Source organism: Sylvia atricapilla, chromosome 1 (assembly GCF_009819655.1).
Source record: "Sylvia atricapilla isolate bSylAtr1 chromosome 1, bSylAtr1.pri, whole genome shotgun sequence".
Lineage (NCBI taxonomy): Eukaryota > Metazoa > Chordata > Aves > Passeriformes > Sylviidae > Sylvia > Sylvia atricapilla.
Window position 1 is genome coordinate 111,089,373 of NC_089140.1, and position 17,100 is coordinate 111,106,472.

Below are 17,100 nucleotides of genomic sequence, written 5' to 3' on the forward strand. Positions count from 1 at the left end.
GACCTGGTATCTCTGGTATGTGTGTATATGTTTAGATGTGAACACGTGTATGTATATCTATGCAGGTAAAAACCCTAACACTTTTGTAACTATAATATGTAATTTAGAAGATGGGCAAAGCACTGGATGAGGATATATATTTCCTTTGTGGGAAAAAAAAAAAAGGAAGAAAAAAAATTATGCGTATCTGGAGCTTCATTATCCTACAATTATATAGGCTACTACCTATAGAAACCTTTTTAATCCTTAAGGGTTAAGCAGTAGGATAGAGATTAGTGTTGGTAAAAATTAAGGGCTGAGCAAGGCACAGAGGTAAACCAGACAGAATAAAGTGCCCAAGAGAGCAGTGTCTTGCAGGATATACAAGTAAGAAGTATTGCTTCTCTTACATGATAACTACAGCACAGAATATAAACATTGTTCACAGAAATGACATGACATTTTTTAATCACCCTGGGCAGGTTGTGTCTCGGACAAGGATCTTTCTTGCATCTTGTCTTTAAGGTGAAGAACATCTGAAAACATCAGCTCTTTGAACTTAGAAAGCTGAGTTTCACAGAATCGCAGAAGAATTTAGATTAGAAGGGTCCTCTGGGGGTCATCTAGTCCATTCCCCTGCTCCAAGGAGGTCCAGCTAGATCAGATAGCTCAGGGCCATACCTATTCAAGCCTTTATACCCTCAAAGATGGAAAAACCCACTCATCCCCTATTCCAGTATTTGACCATCTTCATGGTAAAATTTTTCTTATACCTAATTAGAGTTTCCCATGTTACATCTTAAGTCCATACCTATCATTGGACACCACTGAGAAGAGCCTAGCTTCATCCTCTTGGCCGCCCTCTTGTAGGAAAGATATGCAGAAAAATCTGTCTCTGATCTGTAGCCTAAGGACAGGTAGTTTCTGCAGTCAAGTCTTCTCTGAGCCTCCTCTTCCCCAAGCTTAACAGAATTACCTCTCTAAGCATCTCCTCATATGCCTGTGCTCCAGCCCCCTGATCTGTCTGGTGGCCAGCTGCTGGATTTCCTCCAGTATGTCAATGTTTTTGCTCTACTATGGAGATTTCTCTTCATCCCCGAACTGACTTGTGCAGGCATCATGCTAATGTTCTCTATCCTTCAACTTTTAGCATTTATTCTGCCAGCAAAAGCATGATTTCATTAGAAGATAACAGCCAGAAAATTAATTTTTTTTAAAGGAAGAAACCTGGGGGTAATGGAAATGTAAGGCTTTTAACCCACCACTACCTTGCCCTGTATTAAGCAGTGCGTCCTTATGCTCTGGTCTTTCTCTTTAGCCCAAAATTTTCAGTGGCTTCCTGCACTGAAAGGCAGTCTTCACAATCCCCTCTCAGCATCCTGAGAGAAGTATTTACATCAACTTGTGCTGTCTTCTCTGCTTCTCAGAGCTCTCCTTTCTGCTTCTTAAGGCTCCTGCTCCTTGTGTATTTCACAGCTATGTCATGATTTGTTCTTCACTCCATAAACTTTTTCCCCGAAAAGTTGCTCAGCTGCTCTTGAAAAAGCACAATTTCCTCCTCCTTCCCAAAGATGCCCCCTGAGTACAGCCACATTGTTGTCTGCTGTCTCCTGAAAGGAACATAATGTCTATTAGCACAGAATAGCTCCAAATGAAGAAATTAGGAATTATACACTCAACATGTTAACAGAAACATCCACAACATTGTTATGAAAAGTTATTCATTAGGGTCTGGCTGTGATTTTGGAAATTACTCAGGGTGGTTTTATTAACTCCGGGTTAAAAACCGTAAGGTGCTGTGTGTGAGGCTTTGGGGTTTGGACATATTTTTCCACGACTCTTTACATTTGTCAGCAAGAACATACAGCTCTTTTGACAGTAGGACTTGGGTGGGCCGATGGCTGCTGGATGCTGTAATAGGAGGTTGGCAGGACACAGAATGATAAACTTACTTGTCAACAGCCTTTCTCGCTTTCTTAGGACAGACTGAGCTTTGTACCTCTGCAACTTGTTTCCCATGTAGTCTCTGGAAATTTTTTCTGTGTGGCTTAATTGATTTTATATTTGCTTGCTGCTGTTATTATGTCTGCCCAACAAGGAACCCTTCTCAGCCAGAGAAGTTCATTTTGTATCTATTATTCCCTGCTTTATTATGTTGCTTCCCTCAGCCAGAAAGTATTCTAGTTAAATTGTTTGCATGTTGGTGGCAACAGAGATGGAAGACCAAAGAAAATAAAGAAGAGATCCTCAGTAAATGTTGAAATGGGGTCCATCCACTGTGTGGCATGGAAAATAAGGCTGCAAGCACCACTAGGGAGATCTCCAGTTGGGTGACTGCAGCATTGCAAGCCAGAAGAGTTTACAGAGCACCTCAAGAGGAAGCAGACCTACGGTTCCATCTGCATTTGGTAAGGCCATTTCTCTGAAAAGCAAGCTACTGGCAAAAGTGAAGACAAGATCAAGGCAATGTGCAGGGCCCTTTTGGGTCCTATGTCTGCATTTCTTTCCTATGAATCCAAATTATTGTGTAGGATTGGTGGTTGCTAAAGTTTCCCATGGCATGGATTTGGGATGTTGCTAGGATAGGTGCATGGACCAGCCTGCTAAAACTATCTTTGCATACTGCAGGGCAGATGCCTTTAATGTCCCATCAGTTCATAGCTCATTTGTGGCTCTCTCTTCTGTATTCCGAGCATTTGCTCTTTCTCTTTCATACAGCATCTTTTTATTTCCTATTAGTTTTATATTAGTTGAAATGCAGTTGTATTAACTGCATTTTTACACAATGAATTTCACTGTTATTTTTATCTCCATATTTCTACTGCCTTCCCTTCCTTTCCCTTCCCTTTTTGTTTTCTGTTGGACTTTATTTCTTCATCCTTGCTACTGACTGTTTTGCATAAACATACATTTATTTACAGAAATTTAGGAAATTTTGCTTGCTTTACTTCATAGCCAGGATACTGGCATAGAAAATGAATCACTTCTTATCTCCCCTTGTTTTCCCTTGTTCCAAGGTAATTTTTCCAGGCTACTACAAAGCTTTGAGTGCTCCCATTTTTCTTTTCAAAACAGGGCTCTCAATTGCCATTGCCTGGCACTGCAGGTATGGTCAGAGTGGTTGCACTTCTTGCTCATTCACTGGGCTCAAAATACATCTCATTAAGGCTACTCAAGGCAAGCCCACAGGTTGCTGCGTTTGAGATGTACCCCAGCAAATGTCACCTTTTTATTACGGTTTTGTAGACTTGAATGAAGCTGAGTAGAGCGGCATAAAAGGTCTATGCAGAAATAAACAGAGCCAATCAGGGGCTAAGTGCGGTTTTCCCATGTGATTTATATATTTTAGGATTAGGCCTGGCATTTTGCAAAACGCTATCTGAAGTTGTTAATTAGGTTTGCCTGAACAGACCAAAACAGACACAACTAATTGGTTGAGATTATAGCTATGATTGTGATGTCTCACAGCGAAATCTCTCAGTGTATGTTCTCGTTTAGGTCTGTTCTTTGTGGGGTTTTATTGAGAGTGCAGATAAAGACCGCACCGTATCACTGATTTAGTGAGGAATACTTAGGAGAGTATCATCCATACCTCAAATCCACTCTTGTTAATAGGAGGTTTTTGTACTGAATACCTGTCTTCATTCTACTCGTATTTTTGACAAGAGGAGCACTACCAGGTGACATTGCAACTTTTTAAGAATAAAGCCCAATAGGAAACCTTTTTAAGATAATTTAATCAAGTCTCATAGTCCATGCAGTTACTGGCAAACCTGATTCATTTTATGAATAATTTTACTTGGATCCTAGTGAGAAAAATGTTCTTATTAACAGTATGAGCAACAAATTTCCAGACAAAAACATGGAGGAGGGAGAGTATGTATAGACACAGTCTGGGGGGGGATGTGACTTCATCGCACTTCACACGATAAGAGGGTTCACTTCAGGAGCTGGTAACGGGACAGAGACTTGAAAGGCCAGGCTACAGGAAATGGGGATAGTGAGTCAGGAAATGGCAGCCTTCCCTCCGAGTCATCCTTGAACCACTGCCCTGGTGTGCTCAGAGTGGGAATTGGATTAGTAGAGATGCTGTTCCTTCAGAAGAGATTTCAAACTTAGGTCGTGACCATCTGATGTTGTCAAGTGTTACGTGCAGTTTCTCCTTAAGAGCATGGATTTCAGCTCCCGCATTTGCTCTGATCCCTGGCGTTGGTGGCTGCCTGTGCTCTGTAGCTGTCCTTCTCTGCAGTGGCAGATCCTCCATGCCTCCTGCCCGGCCTGGCACTCTGTCCTGGTGCTGCAAGCCCTGCTGTGCACCTGCCTTGCTTCTCGTCAAACTCACTGCATGGGTGTGACCCAGAGGTGTCTGGCACGGCTGCTCAATGGCTGTATTTTCCTGTTAGATAAACATTACTCTGTAACACTCGATTGGCTTACCAGAAGCAGAAGAGCTATCTGTTAGGGGGCCAGTGGCAGGTTTTGGTGGCTGCAGGGGCGCTCGCTAGAAGGGTATGTGGGGTGAATTCCTTTGTCAATGTCTGTAAATATCTGAAGAGGACGGCCAAGAGGATGGAGCCAGACTCTTCTCAGTGGTGCCAAGCAATAGGACAAGAGGTAATGGGCAGAAACTGAGGCACAGGAAGTTCCACCCGAATGTGAGGAAGAACTTCTTTACTGTGCACTGACTGAGCACTGGAATAGATTTCCCAGAGAGGATGTGGAGTCTCCCTCACTGGAGATATTCCAGAATCATCTGGATGTAATTCTGTGCCACGTGTTTTAGGAAGACCCTGCGTGAGCAGGGAGTTTGGAGCAGATCTGGTCCCTTCCAAGCGGATCCATTCCGTGGTTGTGTGACTCGGCGGGCAGGCGGCAGCAAGGCTGAAGCCGCTGGTCAGGTCACAGCTGGGAACGGGCACCTCAGCTGGGACGCGCGCCGTGCTCGCACCTTTTAACTCGCCGCTGTTAATGGACAGGACGGGGTTACACTTTGAACCGAATTACGGCCCAGAGGAACCTGACGGCAGCCGGGGCCGGCGGCAGACCCCCGAGCGAAACGGGGCGGAAAGGCGCCACCTGCTCCCGCCCCCCGCTCCGGCAGACGCCCGCCCGCCGCCTCCCGGCGCCTGGGCCGCGGCCCCCGCCGGGCCCGGAGCTGCCGCCGGCCGCCCGCGGCGGCGCCGGGCGGGCCCCTCCGGCGGCAGCGGCAGCGCCGGCGGCGGCCGCAAGATGCCGCCCTGCCCAACGCCTTGGCGGCCGCCGCCCCGGGCCCTGCGCGGCCGCCCGCGGAGCGCCCTCCCCGCCGCCTGGGCCGGGCCCGCCGCCGCCGTGCCGCCTTCCCGGGCCGCAGTGCGCCGCGCCGCCCCCCGCCCTTTCCTGGAGGAGGCGCCGTGTCCAGCTCCTCTCACAGAGCCTCAGAGAGGAGCCTTGTTAGCGTTGGAAGGGGCCTCTGGAGGACGTCCAGTGGGAACCCCGTGCCAAGGCAGTGTTCCCTAGAGCAGGTGACGCAGGAAGGCGTCCAGGTGGGTTTTGAACGTCTCCGGAGAGGGAGACTCCATCACCTCCCTGGGCAACCAGTTCCAGTGCTCTGGCACCCTAAATGTAAAGAAGTTCACAGAATCACAGAATACACTGAGTTGGAAGGGACCCACAAGGACCATCAAGTCCAGCCCCTGTCTCTGCACACCACCATCCGCAAGACTCACGCCATGTGCCTAAAAGTGTTGTCCAGTCGCTTCTTGAACTCTCTCACAGGCCGATACTGTGACCACTTCCCTGAGGAGGCTAATTCCAATGCCCAAGTCTGTTGCAGTTTATAGTCACTGTTCTTCATCCTGTTGCTGTGCACCACCGAAAAGCATCTGGCACCATCCACTTTGCATCTGCCTTTGAGATATTTATATGCCTTAATGAGATCCCCTCTCAGTCTACTCTGGACTGAATAGACAGCTCCCAACAGCCTCTCATAAGAGAGATGCTCCAGACCCCTCATCATCTTAGTGAAATGGTTCTCTATTGGGCTGCAGGCAAGCTGGGGGTGGCTGCTAGTGAGGCTGGGTGAGGCCACTAAATTCAAGCACTCAGTGCCAGGGTCCATCAAGCTTCTTCAGGGAGAGCAGAGCCACCAGCACTGGGGTTATCTGTCTTACGGTGACAGAGGGATAGGTGCCAGTAACTGAAATCCAAGCAGTCTGTTCCTTACAGGTGATGATCTCAAATGATTTTTCTTCAAGACAAACCAAAACCAAAGAGCAAGTAACTTGGATGTTGAATTTCAGTAGCAATTAACAGTGTTGCCCTTTTGAACCTTGTGTGTTTTGGTTTTCCCTCACTGAGCATTCTCCTTAAAAGAACTAATACGTTGACTGCATGATGTTTGGGAGCAAAACTGTCTTGAAGAACACAGCCCTGTGCTTTAACAGCCGGCTGACTGTGTGCATTCATTGGGGAAAAAGTCGAGAGCAGTTAGACCACACTTCCAGGCTGGCTCTCAAGGAGGCCAAGGCCACTGAGATTTTGGGATTATTCATATTTCAAAGCCAGTTTGAAATACAAAATTGTTTAGAGGCTAAAGGAATGTAAACAACTGTCACATGTAGTTGTTGGGGATTTTTTATGAGAGAGGTTTGTATTACTTAAAAATTGCTTACAATTGCTAATTTAGCATCTGCGTGGAATGCTGTGTTGTCTGGACTGCTGTATTTGCAATCAGAGCAGATAGAAGAAGCACAAGCACTTCCTGCACAGCTTCTTGGCTGCAACCTGGACTGATCCCATGAACAGCAAGTCAGGGTGAGCAGTGTTGGACTTGGATGCCTTCTTCCATTATTGCTGGTGTGTTAACCTAGCAAAACTGCTTGGCTACTCTGCTGAGCTTGCCACGTAGTTCCAGCTATACTGTAAACATCTGTCTGCCAACTGACTGAAGCCACTGTGTTCATTTTGTGTGGGCTACTGAACAGCTGTCAGATGGGAATGACTTGGTTATCACATGTCTTAACCAATGTTCTAGATTCAAGAGGTTCTGAATGCCTTTATCCTTGCCTGATTTACCTGCTTTTTAACTAGATCCTTCTGCGCTATATATTTTCAGTCCCTTGGGAAGCCTTTAAATAATCCCCAAGAATGTGCTGGATGTCATCCTCCTACAGAGCTCAAGTAAATTAGACAGGAACATTGAGTTCATTGGATGACTATGGATCCACTCAGTTCTTCTATGCATCTCCTAACCAGTAGAGTCCCATCTCTTTGAGACTTTCTAACACTAGCTTTGACAGAATGCATCATGCCGTTCAAGGTTATGTCTGAAAACCATAAAACTACAAAATGTGGATTTTCAGGATGGCAGTACAAGCAACTGTAGTGGCAAATGTGCTGAGATCTCCCAGAATTTTATTCTATCAGCATGGACGTGTGTGTTGCTTTCAAGATGACAGTAGGGTGTGTTTGCATTGCCCATTGAATACCTGTGCAATGAAATACACTATAGACCTGGAGGTGTTTGGTTTGGAAAAAGAGTGCTTTTCACAAATGTTAGTATGCGTTTAGCACTCACTAGGCCTCCTGAAATTAATTGAGAATTTCAAAACACCTGATCCTGCAAATCAGACTGTCCATGTATATATATGAAGGAGCATAGGAATGTTCATTCTGTAGTTAGAGAAACAGACTCATTGAAGACATCCTCATACAGATGGTTAGGCTTCAGGACATGAAATTTGGGATTTATTTGGCTGAATACTCCAGAAGGCATTATTAACTTCTCTGTGACTCATCAAGGCTGTCTGATCTTCTCAGACTGAAGAAAGGAAGCAATGAGCAGGTTAAAGTATGTCAGAGCTTCCTGTCTTGCCTTGAACAGAAGGAGTTTAGAAAGACCTTTTTCATATTCTGCTGATCCAAGCTGAGTTCAGTGACTGGGCAAAAACAGGAGAGAAAATGCTGGTTGTGGGATGCCATTCTTGCCAAACCTTTTCAGCCTCCAAGGAAGGCTTATTTTGGCAGAATGTTAAGCCATGCTTTTTGGACTGAGTTTTATTTGGGAAGGCTGATGGGAAAGATGCTCCTCCCCAGGCATTGAACCATAAATATTTGGCTTTTATACATCCAAAATTCCTGTGAGTAGGCACGGAATAAGTGACAAAAACCCTGAGCTTTTACCAAACCTGTGGAATTCATTTCAACTTTGCCAGGTGTTTGGTTGTGAGGCTGTGAGGTCCCATATTTAACAGCTCATACACTTTGCCAATAATACGTAAAGTGTTTCATTATCTTATACACTGTAGTTGGCACACATCAGTTTGCAGACAAAGAGCGATGGTTTATGGTATTTGTGGATTCCATGTGCAGTTGTAGGCATGAAATAATGTGTGGTGTATGATAAGACAAATATATAAGAATGAAAGAGTTCACATAACAAATATAAGATACTTTCAAGTATCTGATAACTAAAACCAAAATGTGCTAAGTAACATCAGTACTTTGATTTTTGTCTCCTTTTATAATTGTTCAGGATAAAAAACAAATAAGAGACATGCCTTCAGCTCACCCAAGCTGTTCAAGGAGTACTTGGGGCAGATGAAGAGCTAATTTATTCTGAGACTGCAAAATATCCGGAGCTTTTTAGGATATTCATCCTAAAGGCCAAATTTTTCACAAATTAAACCTTAATTTAGGTGGACAAGCTTATGGGACCAACTGCATACAACTGCATATTCACCCTAGTTCCAAGTATCCAGTAAAAGGATTTCAATCAGTATTGAAATAATTACTGCAAGATTCTGGTTGTAGTTTTATGGATTATTTTTTCCCCCTGTGGTGTTTTCACTGTTTGCTGAGTTTTAATCTTTCCAGGAAAAAAAAAAATCAAACAGCTCAAAACTTTAACCTACTTCCAAGTAAATCTTTGATCGAGCAAGTCTTTAATGTGTTGCTTCGCAGCATAGAAGTGTATTTAAGTGCGCACTTCTTTGTATATAATAAAAGTTGTGCTGAGGTAGGGTCGAGGGATGAAAAGCAATTGCCTATTTACACCAGCAGCTCCCCAGGCATGGGAATCTTGTGTGTTGCAAGAGTGGCGACATTTTCTGTGGCAGTGCTTGCAGCAGCCTGTGTGGTCTGCCCTGCTGGCTTTAGCAGTCCGTCTGAACTGGCAGGGGCCAGCAGCCCAGGAGACCTCGGTCCCTGGGTGAGCCCTCCACCAGCCCACCACGGAGTCATGGGGCTGCTCCCCAGCTGCAGTGAGCCGGGCAGCTCAGGGAGATCTGCTCTGTCTCACCAGTGGTAATGCAGAAAAGAGCAATTCCGGCTATCCAGAAGTGCGAGGAGGAGAAAGTTTGACTATGAAAAGCAGAACAGGGAGCTTCTTGCTTTCATGTCTTCTTCAAGGACTTTGGCACACTGGTGTGTTTTGTGGTGGTTCTGCTGCTGCTTAGGACCTCTGACAGATGCACTTTTGTTTTAGAGAGCTAGTGAACCTTTCCATGTGAACAAGAAAACATGTCATTTGTCTGATGCTGAATTTCAATACTTTTTCAATACACCCCTTGAGGTGTCTTAGAAGTATGGAAGATGATTTAAATGAGATTTTATTGTAATTTCTAGTGAATTTTCTGTGCTGTAAACACTGAAGGAAAAAGTCAAAGATAATCCCCTCCCTTGTGAGACTTGGAGTCTGTTATTAGTCATGTGACCAAGAAATGAGGACAAGATAACGGTAAAATTATTTATATGTATCCAAATTAGAATATTATAAGTAACTGTATGAAGTTTAACAAAGACAAGTGACTGATCGTGCATCTGGGATAAGGCAACCCTGAATGCACACACAGACTGGGGAATGAGATGCTGAAGAGCAGCACTGCACAAAGGGCCCTGGCTGGTGGAAGTTGAACATGAGCCAGCAGTGCCCTGGCAACCAGGAGGGCCAACCCTGTCCTGGGGGACATCAGGCACAGCATTACCAGCCAGGCAAGGGAGGGGGTTGTCCCACTCTGCTCTGCACTGGGATGGGCTGACCTTGAGTGCTGGGGGCAGTTTTGGGTGCCACAATATAAGAAAAGATTTAAAGCTATTTGAGACATCAAAAGGAGGTCTGTGAAGATGGTGAAGGGTCTGGAGGGGAAGCCATACAAGGAGAAGCTGAGCTCACTTGGTGTGCTCAGCCTGGAGGAGAGTGAGACTCATTGCAGTCTGAAACTTCCTGGTGAGCGGAAGCAGAGGAGTAGGTACCGATCTCTTCACTCTTGTGACCAGTGACAGGACTTGAGGAAGCTGAGTCAGGGGCAGGTAGGTTAGCTGTCAGGAAAAGGTTCTTCACCCAGAGGGTGGCTGGGCACTGGAACAGGCTGCCCAAGAAAGTGGTCTCAATACCAAGCCTGACAGAGTTCAAGATCATTTGGACAGTACTCTCAGGCACCTGATGTGATTCTTGGGCTTGTCCTGTGCAAGGGCAGGAGTTGGACTTCCATGATCCTTGTGCTTCTCTTCTGACTCAGGATATTCTATGATTCTATGATAGCACTTGATTAGATGCAGGTGATCATTAAAATTGCATATTACAGGTTTTCTGAATTTAGTGGTTTCTTATTATCAGAGAAACAGGCAGTTCTAAGGGATGCATATTTCTCTTTGTGTTTACAAGAAGCAAAACCCAAGGAACTTTCAAAAAGCCTGAATGTTCTGAGGAAAATGATGGAAATAAAGCTTTCCACTGAATCTGTCTTACTATGTTGACACTTTTGTGGCTAGTCTCACCTCTAGTGACTGTACATATACAGTTTGTTCATATTCCTCACAGGACACTTGTGTAGCCCTTTTTCTGGGACTGATGATGTAAAAGAAGACCACAGGATTCTGATTTGTGTATCAACTTTCTGCATTTGCTGCTTTAACCTCCCTTTTGAGGAAACTACCTTATTTGGAGAAAGTAGCATACACAGATCCAGATTCAGCAGTGTTTTCTGGCTGATATGGCAAAACACAGTTTTTGTTCTCCCAGCTTCCACAGGGGAGTTCACTATTTTTGATTTTATCTCAGTTGTCTGGACTCTCCCTACAGTGGATGGACAGAAGCTTTCTACAGACATAAAAAATGATCCCCAGTTTGACTATGGATATCTGTGTTTAGAGCAGGAATTGATTTAGAGAGACTTAAGAGTGCCTTAACTATTAGTCTGTCATCTATTTTTTGCATGTTGGGCAGAAAATAATTCAGTATTGTCTAGCTTTTAGTAGTAATATATCATGATTAAGATGTTTTTGTAGGATAAGGATAGCAGAAAAATTCTGAGAAGGCTTGCTGGTACATTTCTGAGTGGACTAACCCCAAAAGTGAATCACTTACTGATACATTCTGAACCATGTGGGAAAACCAAGTCATATCTGCTTGGGCCATATGCTCTAAATAACCTTTGAAAACATGAGCATGAGGTAAGTTACGGTTATTGTTAATGAAGTGGTGTTTTAATTTTGAACTACATCTCAAATGAGAGAAATGTCAGATGATTATTTTCTAACAGTAATCACCTGTATAAAATTTCATTAAGATACTTGTGAATAATTAACAATATTAAATCCCTGACATTTTATCAAATCTTTGCCTAAGACCTGAAGATCTGGTGCAATATGCAGTTTTCATGTAGTGAAATAGAAAGGCCAGAATACCATCTGCTGAAAACATGAAGCTGTTCAGTGCAGAGAAGGAAACTACAGTTAAGGATTCCAAGAATTTGCAATATAATTTCAATATTTATTAATTTTTTTTTTCAAATACATCCATGCACGTAGAGGTAATAAGGCATGTCCTTATTTCAGTGCACATCATTTTAGGTCTAGGAGTGCAGAGTGTGAAAATAAATTTTTCTTATGTTGCATTTTAATCAGGATAAAATGACAGTTTTAGAGTTGCAGAGTGCATAACAAGATAAGCAGTGCTGCTTCAGCACAAATTGCGTGTATTGTTAGAAAGAGGTATGTACTTAGAAAGCAAATGACAGCCCTGAAGTTATGGTGATACGGTAAAGCATTGATGTATACTGGTTATCTTTTTTATCATTCTTACAACCTTGGCATGCATGGTTTATGCTCAAAAATGTAATTTCCTTAGTTTTATATTTTTGCAGCCCTTAAAATCTGTCATATATCCAAGAAAGAGTATAGTAAATTAAGGAATTTCATAAAACTTAGCTTCTCGACAGCAGAAATTATTAGAAAAACAAACATTTATATCAACATTTTATTTACACAAAGTCCTCTCAATATATTGTCACAGCTCTCCCCTGTTTTTGTTGGGAATTGTATATGCAGAAGTCAAGCACAATTAAGCTTTCATTATCAGATAATTATCAGATAAATGTATTATCTCTATACTCAAAATTACTTGTTGTTCTTAAAGAGTTTCAGAAGCCCTGGTTATGTTTTCTTTCTCTCTGTCTCTCTTTTTTTTTTTTTTTCTTTTTTTTGCCAAATGTCATGGTGGATTTTTTTTTTTTTAACTGAGTTTATAGCTTTTGAAAACACCAGCATGCTTTATGGTGACTGGTGATTTTTATTTAAACTGATTCTACATATTGCCTTGAAATATTTTTATATGTCAATTTAGCTTGGAAATATGATCCATTTCTTGAAATGTAGCTAATAATGCTCTGGTCTCTTACTATTGTAATGGTGTTAATTCCTCCCAGTCTCTGTTTTGCTGTTCTGGCTTGCGCAAAGAGTTTAAAAAGGCCAGGAACCTTAAGACCACCGGCATTGCAGGGAAATAACATCTGAAAAGTTCCCAATCCTACAGTCTGCCCTCCTGCTGCTGAAGAGCAATAACAGACTTGATTTGGGTTTATTTGTGGATGCCTATTTTATAAAAACCAACAAATTGGAAAAAATAAATCAGTGCAGATCTTGTAGGACATTTTATCTGCTTTGTATTGTTGGTTGCTGTAGCATGACTGACAGAGAAGGAAACACACTTGCTACTGGGAACATGTATAATGTTATTTTGTTAATTGTGGTACATTTCTGTCATTTTGCTTATATACTCAACACTTTCTCCCACCTTGTTTTACTTTATTCCTCCCAAATGTTCAGATTTTATAGTTCTTCTTAGATTTATTTATTTATTTTCACCTTGGGACAATCTTGCAGTTCCTATTGAGTCCTTAGTTTGGAAAAAAGCCTTCATGATTTCAACAGGTGGTCTCCTGGAATCACCTCTTGGGTTTTGCCATTTTAGAGATGTCTTTTAGAGAACTGAAGCTGAAATCACTGTGCTTCTTTGTCCAGGTGCAATGTGAAATTGTACATCAAAATCTTTATCACCAGTTGGGATGTCCAGAACCACTCTTTGAGTTTGCTCTGTTATGGAAGTCTCATTGAACTACATGCATGATGAGAAGAGCAGTAAAGGGAGACTGCAAAGTCTGTGCCCTCCTTCCAAGAGGCCAAAGAAGGTCGCATAGCAAGGTAATTTGGGACAGAGTCAAACAAGTCTATTATTGCTTTTTTTTTTTTTTTCTTTTGCATTGCCTCAGCTCATGAAAGGTGCCTTATTTATTCAAATGATATTATGTGGAGATGTTGTTTGCACACGTACCCATAATGCATGCTGTTGTGGTTTGAAAGCAAATCGAGTGAGAGGCTCCAAGTCAGAAATACAATTTAATGAGAAGAAAAGGAAAAAAAGATAAGATAAAATAAAATAAATTCAATAATACAAAAAGACATACAGGGGCTCCTTGATGGCCCATTAAAGAGAGATAGCTCCTGGAGGGATTTGTCTATGAGTCATGGGCAAGGCATTGATGGACCATGAACAGAAGGCACCCCAGAGGGAGGGGGTCCTGGGAAGAGCACAGCTCCAACCATTGGATTCATCAGTTCATGAAGATGGTGATAAAATACATCCTGTACTACAACAAAGGTCACATGTGCTGTAGGGTTGGGGGAAATGAGATCCCATGTTTGCTTTTATATCCAGAATCTGCTCTGCTAAGTTGCCAGCTTCATTACTAATTTCCTTGAATGCAGAAGCATTTCTGTTTTGCAGGTGTTTTGCTAAAATTATGTTTCATTGTAAAGAAGAGGTCTTATCCTGTTTGTAGTTTTTAAATCCTACATTTGCTGGTGTGATCACATAAGCAATTAATAATAGCCAAACAGTTAACTGTAAAACAAGATGTTCTTGATTTGCATTTAAGTTGTCAAAGAGCCCTTTGCTGAGCCGTGCAAAATGCTTCAATTGTGTGATCGTTTTGATCACTGCTAATGAAGTTGACACCCCCAAAATGTTGTTTTTGGCTTTGATACCTAAAAAACTTAGTGAAGCAACTGGAGAGGGTTTGGTTGTGTTCCACATCTCACAGTGTCGTGGGACACTGTGTTGCTTCAGGGAAGCAAAAGAAAATCAACACTAGAATCATCAATGTTCATCTTCAATTCCACTTCGATTCTGCTCTGGTTTCTTTTAGTGTCTCACTTTTTTTCCTCAATGCAGCAGCAGGAAACCATCATAATTCAGTCTGTGCAGGAAAAAAGAAATACTAAAAGTGGCTTGATCTCCATTTTTAAAGTATGTATCTGAGAAAAAATAGGTGATACTTTAGGGCTCTTTGGTAAAGTGGTTTTACAAAATCTAAGTAGTGGACATTTAAAGCTAATCAGGTTCAACGTGGGAATAAACTGAAAAATAAGTTTTGCAAGGGTAAGTAGTAAGTGGAAAATTACTAAGGTGTATAGTAGACTGTCTATAAGGACACCTTTAAAAGGCATATCTAAAAGATATGAACTGTAAATCAACCAGAAATTACAGTCTATGTGATCAGGAGGCTGGTCCAAATGGAGATGGGAATTTCTGTTGAATTTCTAGGTTGTTCCACAGGAAAGCAGTAAGGAAAAAGGATAGTTGTTTCTTTTTAAGTGACTAATACCTTCTGACTTTTTTGTCAAATAGGCCCAATATGGGTTGCAACTTGACAAGATAATTTGCATTTAAACTCCAAGGGGTTTTTTATCATATTTCATTCTTAACTAAAGAGTAGGCTGTCTTCAGGAAAAAAAATGATAATGATGTCTAATTGTTAAAATGTGCTAGTTAGCACTGTTGAAAGACTTTGCTTAGGTTGTAGTGTGGGAGAAGAAAGCTCATTCCTCCATTTTCTTTAAATTGTCCATGTCCTGACCTCAGGCCTTATTGTTCAGAAACCAAAGAGTTCACCCCTTCTTTGCTTCCACTGTCAGTTCAGGAAACAGGAATAAGGGATCTCCCAAATTATGCCAACAATGTTAGTATGGGATTTTGCTTCCTTTCCATCTGGAAGTACCTAGCATCGTCTTAGCAGGTACCACCGGGATGGCTGCAGGACTAGACCTGACCTCACTTCTAGGGAATGTAGGCAGAGCTGGCACACTGACCTTCATCAGCTGAACTACACTGAAGTGTCCTAAATATATTCAGCCTTCTTGGAGCATCCTGTTCGTGTTGGGCATACTTGGAAGCTCAGAAATTATCTTAATATATGTATGTTGATACGTCAAAGGAACAAAAATAGCTATAATATTAGAATAGAAAGTGTACAAGAGTGACAAAATAGTTTGCTGGTGGATAAGTGGCTTGATACATTAAAATTCATGTTGAAAGAAACTAAGTAAATTAAATTAACTGTACCCCAATGTGCCCCTGGTGTGAATTAAAAGAAATAATATAGTGTTGTGGTTACAATATTGATCACCTGCTTGGACAACTAATAAGGAATGTGACATGATAAGAGAGGGTAAAAAATTACAATAATAATGAAAAACTTCGTTTTTGTATATGAAGTACAAACATCATGTGGGTGTATAAGACAGATTTTTTTTTTTTTTTTTTGCTACACTATGAATGAAATTTTAGAGTAAGTGGCCACAGAAGAAGCAAGAAGGGAACAGTCTGAAATTTTTGTCCGAGTTCTTGTGCCAGACATGACGAAAAGGTAACTGTCAAACAGTCAATGCAGCAGCTGTTGTCATGTACTGAAGCTCAACATTCTTGTGGGCGTGAAAGAGCCAGAGAGATGTTAGATAAAACTGAGGAAATCTCTCTGAAAGGAAATTAAAATGGCCAAAATGTTGAATTCCTTGAAATCTCATGAAGTATAAAGGTGGGTTTAGGGTCTTTTTGAGAGGTACTGCGCTTTTTTTTTCTCTGAAAATTAGCTTTTAAACAGACCAAAAAAGAGTAAAAGAAATAAAAAGACATAATTGAATATGAGGAAGTCATTACAAATAAGGAACATACAAGGGAGAATTAACTTTCACAAGCTACATGCCAAAACATAGGAAGGAACACCAAAAAGATTTTGAAGAAAATTATGAAAGATAGAAAAGTAAATAAATTCACTTTTCTATCTCAAACACATTTGAAGTTGAAACTCTATTTCTAAATCTATAGAATATAACAGTGTGATAGCAGTGTACTGATGTACTTCACTATGGAGGAACTTACAGTGGAGGAGCTTACAGCTATTGTAACATTTTTCAGGAGGGGAGGAAAGAAAATATATTCAAATTGAGGGAGAATAATTTTAGGCTAAGTATGGCATAATTTTTATATTATTCTGAAGAAAAGCACTGCTTACTGAGTAGCTTAAATGACACAAATATGAAGTTGCCAGATTGTTAACTGGAATATGCATCCTAGCTGTTTGGGGGTGGAAAGTGGCTGTTGTGCTGCCAGTGTAGAGTCTTTGGCTTTGTGGTAGGCAGACTTTTAGAAGCTAAGTAAAAAAGATTAGGTGAGAAGACACAGGCATATGCATTATGAAAAATTGACATTGCGGTTTTGTGGTCCTGTCTCGCTGTTCTACCAATATTTTTGAAGGAGTTAATGTAGGCTGGTTAGATGCTGTGTGCTGCTCCAAGAAACATGATCCAAAGTCATCACCATTCCTCTTATAAAATTATGATGTTGCTCAGTAAGTGGGAAAGTTCCCTTCTCAGAATGATGTGAGAAGTAAAAGTTTAACTTTGCAGAGTAAAGGGTTTTTCTGCTAGTCTTACTAGTTTAGTCTGCATACATGGGCCTATTGCTGTATTTATGAGATGATGAAGGACAAGGTAGGCTTGTTTAAGAAGAAGGTCCTTTACAGGTCA

General features: G+C 41.8%; 1 pseudogene; it reads left to right on the top strand.

Annotated features, from left to right (window-relative positions):
- The window catches only part of LOC136358791 (chloride channel protein B-like), an 87,441-nt pseudogene extending 81,966 nt beyond the window's left edge, over positions 1 to 5,475 (top strand).
- The last annotated feature ends 11,625 nt before the right edge of the window (positions 5,476 to 17,100 follow it).